Here is a 13,669-nt window from a genome sequence, read left to right as displayed (position 1 = left end):
CTCACGTGACCTGCCCTCTTCCCATCCTCCGAGCAACGTGCAAATTCCATTACGAGGAAACCTGAAATATTACTGACTCTTCCTCCGCCGCTGCAGTAGCCTTATATCATATTGCCCTTTTCCTCGTTTCAACTGCCATAATATACCTTCTTATTCTCATACAACATAATAGCTCTCTCTTGGAAAATGTTATGCAATTTTACTGCACTTCTTCTATTTTGTCGCCTTGTTTTGCCATTACCTCCTTTTATTAATTCCGTTCTATCGTCTAACTATTCATCTTTAACGGTGGTTTTTGACATTTTCTATTGACAAAAGGAAGTCAACGAAAAATAAAGTAATATAGAGGAAAATTTCAGTCAGAAGGCATCAATGCACATTTCGTAATCAGTTCTAACTGATTTTTTGAATTTGCACAGATAAGTACATCAAATAACAATAGAAAATTATTTCATTCAAATAATGTAATTATTATCATGGTGATAGAGTGGTCAATAAACTTCCTACTTGATACTTTTGAAATAATTTCGATTAAAATATCTTCCTGCCGTTTAGTAATCGTTAGAAAGCCCGTAATCTCATTGCTATGACTGCATGATTGCAATTGATTACTTGCAAGAAATACAGTGCATTCACATAATCGCTATGCTTTGTTGCCATTGCGACAAAATGAGCATTTTAAAGCAAGCAAAAATACGTAAAAGAAAAAATGACTAATGACCAGTAGAAGCAAAATGATGGTCATTACAAATTTCATTGTATTGCCACATTTTATGACGGTTTTATTTCAATTGTACAGCATCATATCTTCAATGGATGCCATTACAACGAGAAACTACCACATTTTTTTAAAATTTGATAGGCCATATTATGTAATAGGTATAACGATATGAAAAAGACAATCACCACGGAACAGGTGGACCGAGTGAACGGTGAATTAAACTCTCGACGCGGTACATAGATCAAATTATTAAGCATTTGAAGGAAATGAGTAATAATGAAATTATTAGGTACATAGGGGATTAGAAAAGAGAGCTACATCTAACAACCTACAGAGTATGATCACTCATGATGTCTAAAAAGAAAGCAGTTCGTTTAATAAACAATATTCGTGTTTTTTATGAATCGGTAGTTCACTGGCATTCAGAATAACAGAAACTGCTGGATACCTCTGACGCATAATAAATATTTCCTTAAACGTAGCACCAACATATCCAAGTTCTTCCCTTTTCCAACAGAAAATTATTCACTCATATCAATCTCCTATATTATTTCTACTGTATATATACCTTTTTCTCAACTTATACGCAACCAAACTCCACAAATGAGGTACCATAATGCACAGAATCTATCAGAGAACTTGTGACGGCATATCTTACTTCCTAAATATTGCTATTGTTTCCTAAAATTGGTTTTTAAATAATAAAAAAAAAACAAAAAAAAACGGCAAATATTCCTGACGTTAGCGGCGCACAAACTGGTACATTCGTTCATTTGCAGCAATATCTCGTATTCTTTAAATAACTTTTATCAAAATCCGGCTGATTCCACATTCAAGTCTCCTGTTGATACGTAAGTATGAGTCATCATGTGCGTTTAACAGAGGATAGTGCAATTACTTCCAATGTTGTGTTTAAAGAGGTCCTCTGGCCTCAAATTGTACATGAACATTCCAATTAAATTTGTACATAAGACCCTGCCTTTTTTTCCAACATTTTAAAATTAGAAACGCGCCTATCCCTCTGTGAACCTGCATTGAAAAGAGCGGGGGAAGCCCGATGGGAGCGGGCGCAGCACGCTCGTCCCCATTTATTTTATTTGTTTCCAAACGAGAAAAAGAGCAAACGGTTAATTAAAACATAATCAAGTGTTTGTTTACTCGGCCGCAATTTCTGAAAAAATGTATCACTGCTATCTATGTACTTACCAGGGTATACTCGATTAGATGTAATTTCTCAAATGTGTACAGTACCTCGAGAGATAAAACAAAAGTAAACTCGAGTGTCCAGTGGATCTATGTAGTCCCTCCCTGGACACTTTCATCAGCGTCAAACATTACTCCAAATGCGATGCACGCCCTCATTATCTCCGTCAAGAATGTTTCCCCTATTTTATTCGCCTTTGCATACTTTGTTCGTCCTCAACCGAGCGCATAATATCCCCACTCCCGTAAGCTAAGAGGTATAACAGTTTCGAATCGGCATCATGCATAACGATCGTTCGACTGGGACGACCTTGGCGTACTTATTGTTGGAATACATTATTCATGGCTGTAGAGCATTCTCCATGCATTCCTAAGCCATCCATCCAGAACCCTCTTACCATTCCATAACGCCATGCATACCTCAATCCACTCACTCCAACTGCCTCCTCGCCCGACCTCGGTCTGCTCCTCTCCTTATCTGTCTTAAAACGTCTAAAGATCTCAGTCTCTTTCAACTGTTTTTATTCAAGCAAAGTGCACGGAGCCATTAGGTGGGTCGCATACACTCGCTATTGCCCTCCCGAAAGTGTTGGTGAGTGTGATAGAGAGATCACATGTACAGAATGGGGATGGATTCTGAGAGAGTCGCTTGGCACTGTAGGGTGAAGTGGGGCTACGCCGGGTAAATGGAGGTCACACCCAGTTAGGAAAAAGGAGAAGTATAGGGGAGGTTTCATCTTGGGGAAGGCGCAAGAGATGTATTACTTGAAGATTGGGGAGGAATACTGCGATTTTTCTCTTTACTCAGTACTCTATTTTTTTCTTTGGAACCTTTACAATTTATTTGCACTCTCCTATGCCCACAAGCCTCGGCTCAGTTTCCCCATCCCTTCCTAGTTTTTCTCGTTTTGTTCGGCGACGACGTCTTCGTCCCATTCACTTAAAGGGCAGCAGAGTGAGAAAGAAGTATTTCCCGCAAAGAAAAAGCAACACTGCTGAGAACACGCAGGAGTCAGCTCTGGATATTTATAACGCCAGAGCTGTGTGGGGAAGGAAGGTCGGAGTTCTGAAGCAGCGGAGCAAAAAGCGATGGAGTCATACAACCAAAATTCCCAAAGCTCAAGAACATTTAAGTCTCGAGAAAGTCTAAATAAGCTAAAAAAAGCGATCTTTGAGTATACTGCCTTTAAAATACACACACTTACTAAAATACATGTAATCTCTTCAAAGGGGATGAGAAAACACCCAAATCAAAGCTTTTTCCTCCTTCCGGCTTTTCCTCAATCGCGACACTTTCGACATCACTAAGAAGCGAAAATTGTGGGAATATACGGCACTATTTAAACTCCTTTCACCTAATAGACCCAAGGAATGGGTACAACCATTCCCTGATTAAGTGAGGTTTACACAGGCGGGGTTCGAATCCGCTACCATAGATTTGGCAGGCGAGGACTATTTACCTCGCCTTCACCGAGGTCGGTAAAAATTTGAGAGATTACATTTAATTGTAGGGGGAATTTGTGTATATGACTCAGCTACCATAGTGTACTTTCGAAAACTGGGTCGGTTAGGTAAACTTCTGTGGAACAGAAAACAGTATATCTTTTATTATATTTCCTGTCACCAATTTCCACCAAGTATTGCCATCCAGCCTTAACTATATTACTTATAGCATTGTTATATATAATTTCTGCTTACACCATCTGATAATTGCTTGATGAATTAAGCTTTTTATTTTTTGTGTTCTTCCAAAATTTATTTGATATATTTTGCATTTTTATGTTTCTAATATTAGTATGTTGCTATGAAAATAGTGAATTCTTTGACAGTAAATCAATAATTGAGATATGCCCTGATAGCAAGGAGAAGGGGTAGGGATACAACCTTTCTTCAACCTCCCTCGCCTCATCTCATGGCGATGAAATGGGTAGTTTCTTAATGCTGGCGCCGCCAAGATCAATGCGTTGAGACTCAAAGTGGGACGTAGGAGGAGTGTTTCGTTGATGAGGTGGGTTGAATGCGGAGAAAGAGATGGAGATCCCTGACGGCAGAAATTGAGAATGAGGTCCTCCCTGTATCTTTCGCCGAGTTTTTGGTCAAGGAGGTCTCAACTACACCACCTACACCTGCTACCTCGTCCCAAAATGTTTAACACTCCTCAAGGCACGATTTTGGGAGCTCACATTTCGTAAATAGCAATTTCACCTATCGTATTTAGAAAGTTCAATGGGTCAACCGTCACCAAAAAATTAAATGCTACATCGAAGACATCTCTACCACATCTCTCAATTAAATCTATCGCGGCTCATGATGGAGTGGCCTACGGTTGTATGCAGTGTTCTATACCGGATTTTTAACCCCGACGTTTCGTGACCAACTGCTAGTTACTTCTTCAAGGAATTTGGGAAGATGTAACCAGCAGTTAGTCACGAAACGTCGCGGCAAAAAATCCAATACACCACGCGACAAAAACCTGTATATCACTCTTTAATTCCTACCAGATGCTTATTTTATTAGTATCATAATGGAATAAAACACATCATTAGTTACGTAACTGTCATTCCAGTAATTATGCGTCGACTGCATACGCTTGACTTCCAAAAGAAACTAGTATTAAAATTGTTTTTTATTCATTAGGAAAACAGGGCTCACTGCACCGAGAGTCGAGATTGCATGCATGGAACCACATTATCTCTCACTGGAATATAGAGCTTTACACTTTCTCCAGCGATTTGATACGTCAAGGGTGGCATTATGAGCAGTAAGGACCAAATAATAATTATAATATTGTCCCTAATGATCACAGATGCCCCCAATTATGATCATTATATTGTCTTTGGACTAGATATTTTTCATCCCCCCTGTCCTGTTAAGGTGAGGTTCAACAAAAACATTTTTTAATTCCTCAATGCTTTCATGAGCACTTTTGTTGTAAAAACAAAACGCGTGGTGTTCGATTAAATCCTGTAGAAATATTGCAATAACTCGTTGGAGCTAAGGTTTCCACGGCGTTTCTCTATATGAGTCACGGCTTAAGGACGTTCCTCCGCGTTGTGTCGTCTGAAGTGTGTCGCGAAACTGTAGTCACCTATGAACAAAACGCTGAGGACCGCCCTAAAGCCGTGGCTCATATTGCAATAACTCACTGGACTAAAATTCAGAACTTCCACCACATCTTGCCTCATATCATACAAGATTACTAGACAGGTTTAAGAGATTAAAGCAAACATATTGGCAAAGGTCCGTATGGCAAAGAATTATCTCCTTTGGATCGCTACTCTTCGATTTACATTTGGATAGCCACATTGGAACAGTCTGTGCCAGACGGAACGATGAGATCACTTCGGAAGCGTCATTGGGGCCATTAGGATCGGGAAGCCGGCCAGGATTCTTTGGCAATCATTCCGTCTCGGCAGGAGACATCAGTAGCCGGCTTACAGAGCAAGAACTCACTCTAATAAAAAGAAGCATGTGTTCAAGTCAAGCCAGAGGTGAAGAGTAACTATTAAAAGCGATGGGTTTATTCTCTTCGTGAAGTGGAAATGCACGTTTTATTGATGGTGAATATCAAAAAAGTTAAGGGAAAACAAGAAGATTGAATTTATTGTTTCAGTGCAGCAAGAATCTAAAGTCTAACAAGGCACTATTATTCTGAGTCTTTCTTATCATGAATAACTAAATTTAAATCGGGCAGGTCAAAAAATTCAAATTTTAATTTATCCCTTCAAAAAATTCTCGTCGAAGATCTTTCATCACCACAACTTTCGAAAAATATCATTTTGATAAGATGTCCCATTCATATCACAATTGAACAGTCTATTATACCGTACTATTTGTAAAGGCCTGGTTACACGGTGCATTAACCCGTACGGGTTAATGTCTAAATGTATGAACGCGAGAATGAACGGAAAAATTCACCGTGTAACCACCCCAAAATGTACAAATGCATGAACGCGTGAACGGAAAATAGAACCTGTTCTAATTTCGTTCATGCATTCGCACAAGTTGATAACAGAGCCATCTGGTGGGAAACGACACATTTAGTTGTCATCTGCAGGGCTATTCCACGGCCGTCTTGGCTATTCAGTAACTCTTTACGCGTATTTGTTCATTTGTAATGTATCGTAAGTGCTTGAATCCTACCACAAACTCACCATTTGCATCAACACTAATATTCGTATAGATTATCCCTGTATGTATGCCGGACATACCAAATTCCTATGGTATCTTATTGGTTGTATTATGCCGGAACAAAACAATCAATGAGGTTGTCACAGAGTTTTCAACACGACATTTGTGAAATACAACGGCTATCATACGACTTCTAGAAAACATTTAAACATAATTTATACCATACGAATTAACGACAATTCTACCTTTTATACGCCCGAGGTGGGAATGCGCTGGCCCACCACAAAAATACGACTCACATTACGCAAGTTCATAAATCGACAAGACCTCTAAACTAACATCTTTTCCATCAACAGCAAATATCTTCTTAAATTTATAACCGTCCCGGACAAAAGTAGAACAAACTATTAAAAATATCTACTCTCATACATCATCTACACTAAATGATCGTAGTTTTTCCCGGCGAATCGAATGAATAAAATCTTCTCGGGTTAAGCACCGGGTCAGGCTTTTTGAGGCCTCAAAAAGCCTGACCCGGTGCTTAACCCGAGAAGATTTTATTCATCATCTACATTCATTGTCAGTGAAACAGAGGACAGAAAAATGTCTAGTAAACACGGCTTAAAAACAAGATGCGACTACAAATTTTCAGCCTAAGTATTAACTTTGATAACGGTTTGAAATAAATAGAGTGCTATTGAGATATAGCATTAAGCGAGCGTAACGATAAATATTAAATATAAATAAATATTACTGGCACGAAATGAAACAAGTTCGGCAACTACAATGAAAACCACTGTTTACACGGCAGCGCAAATATATTACCAGTATGTGAAATTTCCTGGTCCTATAGGAAACAACGAAAAGGGAATTACTTTCTGGTAGGTATCGTCTGCTTCCTACCTAATGATACTGTTTTCACATTTAAATTTTGCGCACTGTAAAGGGAATAAATAAAAACTAAACGCCTCGCGTTACGAGAAAATGTGTGAAAACTTGTGCGAACGCATGTACCGTGTAACCGCTCATTCATGCTCCTCGTTCACGCAAACGTCCATGAATTCAGACATGCAAACAGACACGCATTCATACATTAACCCATACGGGTTAATGCATCGTGTAACCAGGCCTTATGAAAGAAGTACTGGGATTGAATGGCTACCTAGAAGGTCCCCTCATTTTAACACGTGGAAATTATTTTAGGTATTTCTACCTTTATGATAAAATTAATTGATAAATTCATTGTATAAAACCTTGCTCTCCTTTACCAAAACAACTGAGTATTTGTTTTATAAAACATTTCATTATGAAAAATTTTTAATGAACAGCTAACACGTCGCTCCTGCTTCCCCTGTCCTGGCCCACCACGTGACACTTGGTATGGAAGATATGCTGCTGATATCCATTAAAAATGTACCGAGGAATTTTAAATGCTTAAATGTGCAAAATAAAACATCAAAATGAAACTAATGGAAATAATGGCTGTAATAATTTCCTGAATAAAACATGCACTACCGTTAAAAATAAAATAGACACGCCTAAACCGTCATTGACGGGTGTTGCTCTTTTTAAGGAATGCAGGTGGTACAACTCCATTTCTATACAAAAAAATAATTATTATTAAAAAGGTAAACTACCATAAATGATAAATAAAAGTCATTATAGTTAAGACGGCAGAAAATAATCCTATGTAATATTATTAAGTAAGCAGAGTTTACCCGTCTTACGGGTCTGATCCTTCATGTGATAAGTAATTCTTCAAGTACTTCTGTCAACGCCAGTAAGTATCGATCATTAGAAATGAACACCCAAGGCATCTCTTCCAACTCCCCCCAGATAGGAGCTCAAAATTTCAAAGTGGAATCATTCTATTTCACTTTTTTATGTTTCACATGTTATTTTACCTCACATTATTATTGCGATATTTTTTAGCGCTAATTTTTTCACAAATTATAACGTTTCTGTAATAATTTTTAGACAAAATCCTTCTATCACACGAGCACCATCTTTGTCCTTCCCTCTCATTTCGCTCAAACGCGATGAGCGTTCTTTGGCGGAGAGCGTCGGGAATAAAATGACGTTAAAATCAAAGCGCGCGCTCCGTAATATCTTTCGCAAACAGAGCGTGAAAATTTTCGTGAGTCCCAGGAGTGAAAGAGAGAAAGAAGCGTGAGTGTACGTTAACTGGATGTGCGCGGGGGACGTTTTCTCTTGTCGGTTGGATTGAGAGGCATCCATCCTTTCAAATGCACACATACACTGGCCGAGGCTCCACGAAAGATCTTTGAATCTAAAAAAAAAGTTTTCAGCGAGGCAACTGAGGGCGAGTTTCTCGAAAATATCCCGAAAATTACAACACCCACAACATCTCCTCGACATTTTTTTTAATCTCGTAAAAAAAACTCATTTTTCACACCGCTCTACATGAGCAACTACGGGTGAGGCAACATTTTATATGAAAACATATCCATTCATGTGACCACGCAAAGACCAAACGTGCAATTACTTCTAAAGGTTTTATTTCAATGGAAATTTTTTAAAAATTTTCTTTGAATTTTCAAAGTACACAAATCACTATAATTAACAGCATTTCAATGCAATATGCACCAAAATTTCACCTTAAACATAATCACCCCTTGCTTTCGCGAAAAAAAATTCGGTCCTCCAAATTGCCGATAGTCGCTTCTACTATATTCTTTGTTACTATAAAAACAGGCTTTCGAAATAAAATAATTTTTAAGCATTAAAATATTATCATGCAAACAAAATAAAATAAACAAGTAGTTTACAAAAATGACTGGTAACCCATTTCCAAGGTTTAATATCTAACATAGAAGAAAGAGATTCTTTTCATTATAGTAATCATTTCAAACGTCAATCTTGGTGAGAATATTATTTTCTTTAAAATCATTTAGCTAACTATGATTATGCAATTTAATTATGCATGTGTTACACACTGACCTTGCCAGGTAAAAAATAATTTATATTTGTTTGGGAGTAGTGGTTATCCTGAATGTCCCTGGGCAATAGGAAAGGGAGCAGCTGACACAGTTTAACAAATGGGAAGAGTATGTCGTATGCATACGGACTCACTCGCAGAAATTTCCTCTTCACAACATATGCACGATGTTTTATTTTCCAGCGCATGGCTGAACACTGACATCTTCCTTCATTCAGTGGACGACAAACATTCCAACAGTTTATCTTTCCTCATCCCCACTCGTATCCGTGTTTCAGCTTTTCGAACAAAAAGCGGAAATTTCACATTCTGCACGGGATGAAGAAGATAAGATAGTAGAAATGTTTTAGGGAAATGGAGTAAGGGAAAACGAGCCGAAAGAATTGAGTCAATTGAAATGACAGCTTTGGATTTGTGTGAAAACTTGAAACGATTTGCTGGACGAGGTGAACGAGGAGAGATTGAAGTTTCAATTATTCTTTCTGCTAGGCTAAGCGAGTTCACGACTAGATTTTGAGTCTGATGGAGCATTTTAAAAGAGATAAATTACCATGCACCCTGTATGCCAACCGTAAATTAACAAACTTGAATTATAAGCAACTTAAATAGAAAAAATGTAAAATATATGATTTTAATAAGCAGCATTACATTTGCACAGAAAATATTAAGCTCAAATATTCTTCATAAATGACACTGAGACAGAAAATTGATGAAATAAATAAATCGAAATGTTTTATTTCCCGAAATCTAAGTAAGCGCTTAAAGGATTTGGGAATATGGTCACGTTAAAATCTCGAAAATATGCATTTGAACCTTAGTAGGATACAAAAATACTAATATATATTTATTATTTAACAAAAAATAAAAACTTGAGGAATGTTTCCAGTCCACAAGTATGGGAAAATTGGAATGATTTTTCACTCGATCCAGCGATTCATGCTACACACAAAAGAAAAACTAATTTCCGCATGACTAATCACACAGTACTTAAACGTCCGACCGCAACTGAATATTAATGCAATAGAGTCTGCATAACAAATCTCATTCATGCAAACGAAATTCACACTCTGGTAATTTCAGAAAATGTATTTATTGTAAGCACTGGATGAACCATTATAACTATTAAACATACTAGAATAAAACCCAATTGCTCGCAATAATCAAAAGCAAGGTTCAATAATTATATCGGAAAATTCTCACTGAAATTCAACACGCGACGAACCAGATATTTATAATGAGAGTATTATTTCATAGTTAATTCCTCACTCTGTGGGATAAAATTTGCGGCGCGTCTCATTTTCGCGGATTCAATATTGAAAGAAATATTTGATAAATACTATGCGAGATGATAATCATTACCAAGTGACCCATTTCAAATATTTGCATTTAATGCTCATAGATGCATCCATCACATCAATCGGGAATGGAATTGCTCGCATATTTTTGAATACTGAGGTAGTATAACAGTTTCAATAGCGCACACAGTTTAAGCAATTTTACATTTGAGAAATCAAACGTTGAGGACATTCGTGAGCGAGAGAAATTCTCGTTCAACCAGCATTATTGTGAGCGTTATATGCATATGGACACTTGCGTTTTCCGAGGGAGATACCTTAAATATTAAAAGACGAGAGGATGAACCGTAATATATATTTAAAAATTAAATCTTCACCGGATGAATTAGGAAACTTCACGCTCCTTTCACGCTTTCCTTGAATTTCACTTATTTTTTTCCAGAATTTCTGAAGTAGACTTGAGGAATTTTTTTACATTAGATGCAGAGCCAGCTATGTAACTTATTATTGTTAACGCTGCACTAATTTTTTTATATCACCTAATGCAGTGGCGTAACTAGAAATAGCTTTAAAGCGGGAGTGTAGGTGGCGGATAGGGGGGTCGACCCCCCCACCAGGCAACGGAGGAACCGGGGTTAGTCACCGGACGGTAATCAGTGAGTCGTCTCCACACATGATATTAATAAACAGATGGTGTTATAATCTCTCAAAACTAGACAATAGTTTTAAATATTTTTTATAAGTTTCCTCGGGCTTTGGGAGAATCTATCCCCTCCTCCCCCCCAATAGTTACGACACTGACCTAATGCCTAATTTGGATAAAATTTACATTTTTGTGCTTGCATGTAGTTAGTACTATTGACGCATTACATGACAGGCATATTTTGTCATACAAAATGGATTAATTGCAACAGCAAAATATTTAAATTTTCATGATTCCTCTAAATCCATGGAGGAATTGATTTTTTTTCAGACTTTTCCAGCAAAAGAAACTTGAATTCCGACGATCAGTTGTGGCGCGGTGAAAACGCAGGACCGCAGAGGGTGGCCATTTGATGCTCACGTGACACAGAGCCCGAAATGCCAATTGGCGGCTTGACGGCTCATCCGTGCAGCACTGCAAAGGATATGAGCACCACGCTGGAACAGATGACCCCCACAAACTATACGTGCTTTCCGAACGTCACGCTAATTAACGAATCCCATATTGGCCAAGGCTACAGGGAATGGAGAGATGCTTGGCTGACATGTTGTACCCAGATTAATCCATGACCCAGAGTTAGTTTTCGGGAAAAAAATCATTCCAGAGGTAATACCTTGGATTAATGAGCTAATTAATGAATATGATTATAAACAAATCCTTTCATAAAGGGAATTTTTATCCATTATCTCTATAAAAAATGCTTATGATATAAAGGAAATGGTATGAGTATCGTGAAAATATAATTTGAGCTTTTCTTGAAAGCCCCAGACGTTAAACAATATCCTAATAAAAATATTAATAGTTTAAGAATACCGGGACAAGCAACTGTGATGTTCTTACGGATTCACCCGCAATGCACAAATTGTGCGAAAGATCCACAGAGAAATAAATCATTCGCCTTAACCAGGATTCGAACCCGGATCCCCCGATTTCCGGTTGAGTGCTTTAGCTAATTAAAAAATTTCCACTGGTAAAGAAATAAAGCACTCTACCGGAGGTCGCGGGATCCGGGCTCGAGTCCTGGTAAAGCCGAATGATTTTTTTCTCAGCGGATTTTTCGCACAGAGATTAAGCTTGGGCATATCAGCAAGAGAAACTATTAAGTTAAAGGGAACCAGAGATTTTGAATGTATCACACGCTTTCCTAAATTAAAAATCGTTATATATGGAATAAAGGAAGGAATAAAAAATGAATGCATGAAGGTGCTCAAATCACGCAATTAATAATTTATACTATGGTACCCGTAACAAGTAATACAACACTCCTCTACCACACATCATTATATTTTTTCGGATAAGAAGTAAGGCTTACTGCTGATTGCCATAACTGAGGATACTAAAAATATGCACAACCTCCTCTAAAGTCACAAAATTATAACTATATAGAATGTGATACCAATATAAATTCAATATAGCCACATATGCAACATGACGCATACACTGATCTCAACAGCGAATGCGGTTTTTTCGAAATAACGAGTTGAAATGATATAGAATAATGACGCAAATAGTAGGACAGAGGGCTTTAGAATGGTAAACAATTTGAAGTATTAATATTTAATGCATCTAACTTCACAGCATGAAATAATTTGAGGTCCTCCCTTCAACGAAAAATGCCTTTACTGACTTTCTAGGTCAGTATGAGAAAAAATTGTTTGCTTCAGTTTTGACACTAATTCTAGGCGAATTTTAGGCTACACTTCATGCTATATAAAATACATTTGTGTTAGAAGAAAGCCCCTTTAGCACGGAAGTGGAAGATAATAGCAATCTGTATAGAGAGGGAGTTGATCTGTGTGCGCTCACCACCATTATTGATATATATCCTCTAAAGTAAAACATGAACGATCGGGTTCACACACTGCTAGCGGAAACTCAGGACACCGCCGAGTAGTGTCAACCGTCGCGCCTCCTGCCGATCAATCTATGCACTTCCTCCCTGGTTCCCTCCAACTTAGTGGCCACAGAACTGAACGTAAATAGGTTAGTTTCCTTCATCAAAGAAAACGAAAGGCATTGATTGCGATTCGTTACCCACCATTAGTGTATTCATAATACACAAATTATTGGAATATTTTAGAAATACTGGTTTAGACGAATGGCAAAGGTCAATTTTATCCTCATTTGGAAAAGGCCACATTTGCGCCCATGCGATGCCACTCCACGTGACGTCACAGGGACCTAGTTTCTATACGAGTAGATAGGAGTTTTACATCTTCTGACATTAGCAATGCATGCATGAGGCACAGAGCTCAGGGAAACATGCCTTAATAATCACCTATTAAAACTGGCTAAGATTGGAAAGTTCTCTTCCTTTGATAAGGTATTAATAATCCTTATTTAAGCCAAGCACTACAAGCTAGCAGAGTACTCTGCATCCTGCATCGTATCAACGCTCAAAGCCTCGTCCCGAGGTCACCTCACTTGCGGCAGCGGAAACGTCACACGGACTTTTCCCAGCATTCATACTTAGCCGTTGCGTTTTCGCGCGCTTGAAAATTTTCACTTTTCATTTAATCGCGAAAAAAAGATATCGAAATATAAATATCCAAAGGCGTGAAATACGTACTCCAGGAGTGATAATCTTTTGATTTAGGCAATAAAAAAATAATAGGGGACCACCCTATTGAAAAACGAATGGACAACTCATTCCCCTT

This window comes from Ischnura elegans, chromosome 9 (assembly GCF_921293095.1).
Source record: "Ischnura elegans chromosome 9, ioIscEleg1.1, whole genome shotgun sequence".
In the NCBI taxonomy this organism is placed as follows: Eukaryota; Metazoa; Arthropoda; class Insecta; order Odonata; family Coenagrionidae; genus Ischnura; species Ischnura elegans.
The sequence above is the reverse complement of the archived record's forward strand: the minus strand, read 5'-3'. Positions refer to the sequence as shown.